The sequence below is a fragment of the Callorhinchus milii genome, unplaced genomic scaffold, assembly GCF_018977255.1.
Source record: "Callorhinchus milii isolate IMCB2004 unplaced genomic scaffold, IMCB_Cmil_1.0 Scaffold5, whole genome shotgun sequence".
NCBI lineage: Eukaryota > Metazoa > Chordata > Chondrichthyes > Chimaeriformes > Callorhinchidae > Callorhinchus > Callorhinchus milii.
Window position 1 is genome coordinate 45941669 of NW_024704746.1, and position 6000 is coordinate 45947668.

Here is a 6000-nt window from a genome sequence, read left to right on the forward strand (position 1 = left end):
GTGCTTTGACCGCAGAAGTCTGCAGCCCATAGCAGTCCTGCCGGCAACAAGAAACGTCTGAAAGAGAAATAAAACTGGGTTGAATTGGACAACTGCTTTTATAGTACAAGCTGAGACTTATTTCAAAGATAATGCACTTTGGGGTTCAGAAAACATGCAGAGGCAACACTGGTGCAATTCAGAATTCACCTAAACCTCTTGTGTGCCCTCGCTTCCCAAAGTGTGACCATTATTCTTTTATCCAAAGATAGTTGCAAAGTGTTTCTATGTACCTGGCAGATTTATTCCAAGGAAGGGATGCCTCTTTCTTTAAAAAAAACGTGAACAAGCCCCACTTGAATAACTGAATAGTTTGAAATACAAATAGGCAGATTAACTCTTGTGTTGCATTGAAATAGATGATATTAATTGAACACTGAAACTAATGCACTGCTTGACAAAAAAAAGTAGATATGCAGAACATGCTGCAGTAAGCCAGATAGTTTAGTTAACCTGGTCAAATTTATATAAGTGGTGCTCTATAAGTGATATTCCATTACAAGCATGCAAATCAAAACCAACAGTGAAACCACGTTCTTTTCTGCTTCTGTGTGGACGTATATCACCCAGACCAGAGTAAAGAGTGCTAGATCTGCCTTTACTCATGAGAAAGATAATAAGCAACATCCAGCAGTGTCATTTGAGACCCGTGATCTTTGTTAAATATGGCCAGGATGTCAAAACTTACCACATATGAGGTCTGCTTTGTATGCAAGAGTGCGCCAGGTCATTTTATTTTCACAATCAAAAACTTATTGTTAGTGATTTTATATTACTGCTTAAACAAAATAATTATTGAGTGATATTTTTGGTGATTTCTTTGCATTTTGTGGATGTCAACACATTTTTCCACTTTCGTCATCAGCATCAAGCATTCTTAGATCCTGAATAGCTTGGGACACTTTTGGGGGGCAGGCAGCCATCCGTCTGACACAGGCATAAACCCAACACCATGCTTAAGAGTATCCAAACCAAGCTGAGAATTCTCTGCATCCCACCTACACATGGAAATTCCAGCGATAGATGGTTGGAATGGAGTGCACACATCCCAGAAGAGAAAGGGCTCATATCCAATAATTCCCAGACAATTTATCAAGGAATGCCATCAATACAGTAAGTAATGTCAGCTGTGTCTTAGACCAAGGTATGAGCAATTTTAAACAGATTCATATATTTTCCACTTTCTACCATGTCTGAATGTACCCTAATTGTTTTTTTCAAGCAAATACATTGAGTTGTTTAGTTATCATTAGTTGTAGATTGAATAATGTCATGTAACAAATGTCTGAATGCAGTGCATAATTAACCTTATCTAGGGGTGGTATGAATTATATTCAAAGATTACTTTAGACCAAGTGCAGATATACTGCAGTTAATCTAAGGCAATCCCTCCCATATAGTCTCCAATTGCTTAACAAAATTGTTATTATGAATCTTAAAAGAGCATTCATCTGAAGGATCTGTGCTGTTTCAACAGGAAAATTGCATAGGACTGGCACAAGTTCTCTAATAATTTTTCAGTATGTTTTGTACAATTTAAATTTGCTTAATTCTACAATGTTGAAGTACACATTCTCTGAGTGCCATCAATGAAGCTTCTATTCTGGTGGTCAAAAAGATTATCGAGTATAACAGAAATGGGAGGATGTGGGTTCATGCTTGCAATATTCCTGTGTGATAAATTCCTAGTGCCTTTTATTGTCACAGAGAAGAGTAAAGAAATCCCAAAGCCAGGTCACCCTCATGCAGAGCCAAGCAACTGACTAAAGAACAGCACTGGCAGACGTCAGTGCTGACGACAATTTATTAAGTCCAGGATAAGAGATGGTTGGCAGCAGGTTTGTTAGAAAGCAGGAATTAAAATCATTCAAAAATGCCTAACAATTATTCTGAATGTTTCATTCCAAATTCTTTTGTGCCCCTGCATTGCTATTTGTTTCACACAAAAGACCTTCTTTTAAATGTAGAGAACATAATAATCTCCATATCCCAGTTGGCAATACTTATGTCTGAATACAATATCTTAATTGGTCTTCAACTGCTGAAATAATTATGTTTCTGCTGGCATGGTGCACTCCTCTTAGTAAACCCACATGCACGTTAAACAAAAACTTGCTTAAATATTTAGAATAATTTCTTTTTTTGTACAGAATTACTTGTATCAATTGCATGTAAAATATAACTTGATAAGGAACTTTAGAACCATAGCCTACTTAGTTGCAGATCAGAATTTGCTGATCGGATATCAATGACCCGAGTGCTTGAGGCATGCTAGTTTGTAAATTTCATGCTTCAATTCTAAATCATGCATTTTAACTGAGTGAACCACTACCACAAGATTTGTGAAAAATAATATGAACACTCAGAAATTTTATTTTAATTCTGTGCTACAAAATCCTTTTAGGTACTTTGCAGGGACTGTGCTACTCTCTGGTTGTGATTTGTTGTATTGATACATAAAATGTGTATTTGTGTTATGGTATCCACAATACAATGGGAGTCAATGTTACATGTGCTGATACTGGCAATAATTATGACCAGTGATAGTTATTATTTTGACAAAAAATTAATTTAAGCAGTCAATATCTTTTATTAATCACTGGGTAACAATAAGTTTGATCTGAATTTTTTNAAATAACAAAATTGTGATCCTCTCTCACAGGCACACAATCAGAAGCATGATGTTAATATTATAAGTAATATAACAATTAAAATAAAAACACTCCTCATTAGATCAAAATCTTCCATTTTAAATGAATACTTTTTTAAAATATAACACTGTGTTGAAAAAGAGCAGTTTTACACCACCATTTGTTGCCAGTCATTTCTGATTCCAGCTCTGCCTGATGTGCAAAAAGTAGAGAAGACACCGAAACATGTAAGTTGTCTCTCACCAAAATAGTTCAAAAGGAGCATTATACACAAATCCAGTGGCTAAGTGACTGAACTCAATTTTGGTTCAATTCTCACCTCCTGTAAAGGCAACTTTGCCATCTGCCCTGAATATTAGGTTTGCTAGATATGAGTTAAATTGTTGAATAGGTTCAGGAATGCCTCTCATTAACGCTTTGTTTCAATAAAATATAAGAAACTCAGCCCACCCTCACAAAAGGCACCCAAAATACGTCAATCTATGAGGAGTGGCAATGCTGGTGTATCCATAGACATCCACTATTTTATAATTTATACAGTGAAAGGACAGTACAAAAGAAAAATTATAGTACAAAATTGTGTTTTCGGAGCAAAAGTATTGGATTAAAAATGTAAAAATAGCTCAAATGGGAATAAATATTGTTTATGTACATGTACATAAGTTTCAAATATTTTCAAAATGAAACATTTATATTAGGTATTTCCTTACACCAACTGAATGTAAAGACTGTTTTACAATATATTGATCTTTTCAACACACTAAGGAAAATACTTCTCTGAAACTAAAATACTGTATATAAAGATACATCTTTATATTCACAGCCTCACTGAATCGTTTGATTTCATATACAAAAAGCATACATAGGTGCTCCAATCGTGGTAGAATTAATTTACCAAAAAAGGTAAAAATCTTGTTGTTTTTAAAAGGTCAGAAGAACCTCTCAGATTTGTATCCTGAATTAATACAAACCTGGAATTGTGTGCCCTAAAAAGTATAGGATATTATACTTTTATACGTTCGCACATACATTGTTCAATAGAGTTAATTGCTGTGTAATTACACACTTAAAATACACATTTATCTCGTCGATTGAAACAGTTTATTGCAATACATTTGTTGTAATCTCATCTGAATAAATTGAAGCCTCGATCATTGTTCCTGTCCTGTTTATAGCAGTGTGGCTTTCCCAGTGACAAACACACCAGAGGGTAATATATTCTTAAAAATCATCCCAAACTAAATCGTATCTCCTGATGTATCTCCTGATGTATCCCCACACACACACACACACACCACTCCCACTCCCACTCATTAACAAATTGTTGCAATCGATCGGAAAGTAAATCTGCACCAAAACGGATTGAAAAGCGCGTCTCAAACCCCCTGTTTTTGAATGACGGGACTTGCTCTTTTTAGCACTTTTTTTTAAAAAAAAGTATATATCTATATAGATATATATAAACACAGCTCACAGATTGAAATAGAGATTTGGTGGAGGAAACAAATTCACGCACCTTCCTTCTGTGGTTGGGACCGTGTGCGTGGGCTTCAGTTCAGTGTTTTCTTCGACGGTGTTTGTCTCAGGAAACAGGTCTCGGAAGCTCCTGTTCCCCCTCAGCGCTTCCTCTCACCGACACAATGTATCTTTAAAAATAAAGTTCAGAGGGGAAACAACATTAAACATTCCTCACCGGGAGCTTCCATTTCACCTCATCCCCTCCTCTCCTCTCCTCTCTCTGCCTCTTGAGCTCAGGCATTTATTTCCACATCCACTTCTTGTGCCATTGTAAACTTCAGCCACTGCGTTTCCAACCAAGTTTGTTTACCGTATATTTCTATATATATATAATATATATATATATATACACATACACATGTGAGGAAAAAGATTTTTTTTTAACCCCCCCCAAAAATAAAACTTTTGCTCAAATAAACACGTTTCCCCGTCGTAAAAAAAAAGTGTGCGGTGGTGGTGGTGGGGGGGGAGGAGGAGGGGGGGTGGAGGGTGGGGGGGGGTCGTTTCTTAATGATACCAACACCAACGACTTGATTTTTAAAAAAATATTTCGTAGTTGGCGGACAGAAAGTTATGCAAAGAAGCTTGAAAAGAGATACTTCCCCACCTCCCTCCCTCCCTCCCCCCCCAAAAAAATAAAATAAATAAAACCCCCAAACCAAACCAAACACACAAAAAAAACACACACACACACACAGGGCGCGTGTTCTCTTCGGGAGTATGGAAAGATGACATTTGCACACACACACACACACGCACACACGAAAAAAAAAGTTTGAACCTGTTGCGATAGTTTGTGTGTGTGTGTTTTGTTGCAGAAGCTGCCAGCGCTGAGCTTGAACTTGACTTTGTTGTTCTTGAACATGGCGCCGGTTGGAGAGTGAGGAGCGACACACACACACACACACACACAGAGAGAGCGAGCGAGAGAGGGGGGGAGAGAGGGAGAGAAAGAAGAGAGAGTGTGTGTGTGTAGATAGAGAGAGAGAGAGAGAGAGACCCCCCCCCCTCCCCAACCCCTACCAAAAAAAAAACTTTTATTTCTTTTATGTTTCACCCGTACTCCAAGGGCAGAGAGAGAGAGAGAGAGACACACACACACACACAAACTCTCTCACCGCCGAAGGTGAAACGAGAGCTTTCCTACGGAAAAAAAAATATACCCTTCAACGTGCTGCCTCGGTAAGTTGGCGTACTTTCTCTCAATTGTGGCTGCCTTTCTTTCTCATTAATTTTCCCTCCCTCCCTCTTTTTTTTCTGTCTCTCTCTCTCTCTCTCTCTCTCGCTCTGGCAAAATCCGTCCGACTTGAACTTGAACTTGGATTTTTTTTTCCCTTCCCCCTCCCTCCCTCCTTCCCGGGTTATTTTCTCCCTCCACGAAAAATGGCGCCGGTTTGAGGGGTGGTTGGTGGTTGGTGTGGGAAGAGAGAGAGAGAGAGAGAGACAGCTCTCAGCTCCACAAGCAGATCAGAGGCAGGTTCCCCCCCCCACCACCCTTTTTAAAAAAAATTAAAACGCAGTGTTTTCTCTCTCTCTGTCTGTCTGAACACTCAAGAATTCTGTTAAAATATATATAAAAAAAATTTTTTCTGGGGGGGTGGGAACTGGTTCCCATTTGATGTCGCAATAAAAGTATTTTGCAAATTTCTGTCTTTTTTGCTAAAACTTGTGTAAATGCCTGACCTTGTAGTGAGAAAAGGCAGTGATTGTTTGACTCCCCACCACCACCCCTTCCGTCCTTCCTTTTTTTTGGGGGGGGGGAGCAGTGTAATATCGCCGATGTGTTGTGCCC

General features: G+C 38.3%; 1 long non-coding RNA gene across 2 annotated transcripts in view; it reads right to left on the reverse strand.

Annotated features, from left to right (window-relative positions):
* The window catches only part of LOC103179407, a 137022-nt gene extending 131461 nt beyond the window's left edge, over positions 1 to 5561 (reverse strand). For both annotated transcript variants that reach the window (XR_006085134.1, XR_006085133.1), the window contains exons 1-2: positions 5372 to 5561; positions 4207 to 4336 (exon numbers count right to left, since the gene is read on the reverse strand). This is a non-coding gene — a long non-coding RNA (uncharacterized LOC103179407). The remainder of the gene's footprint in view (positions 1 to 4206; positions 4337 to 5371) is intronic.
* Positions 5562 to 6000: the final 439 nt, after the last annotated feature.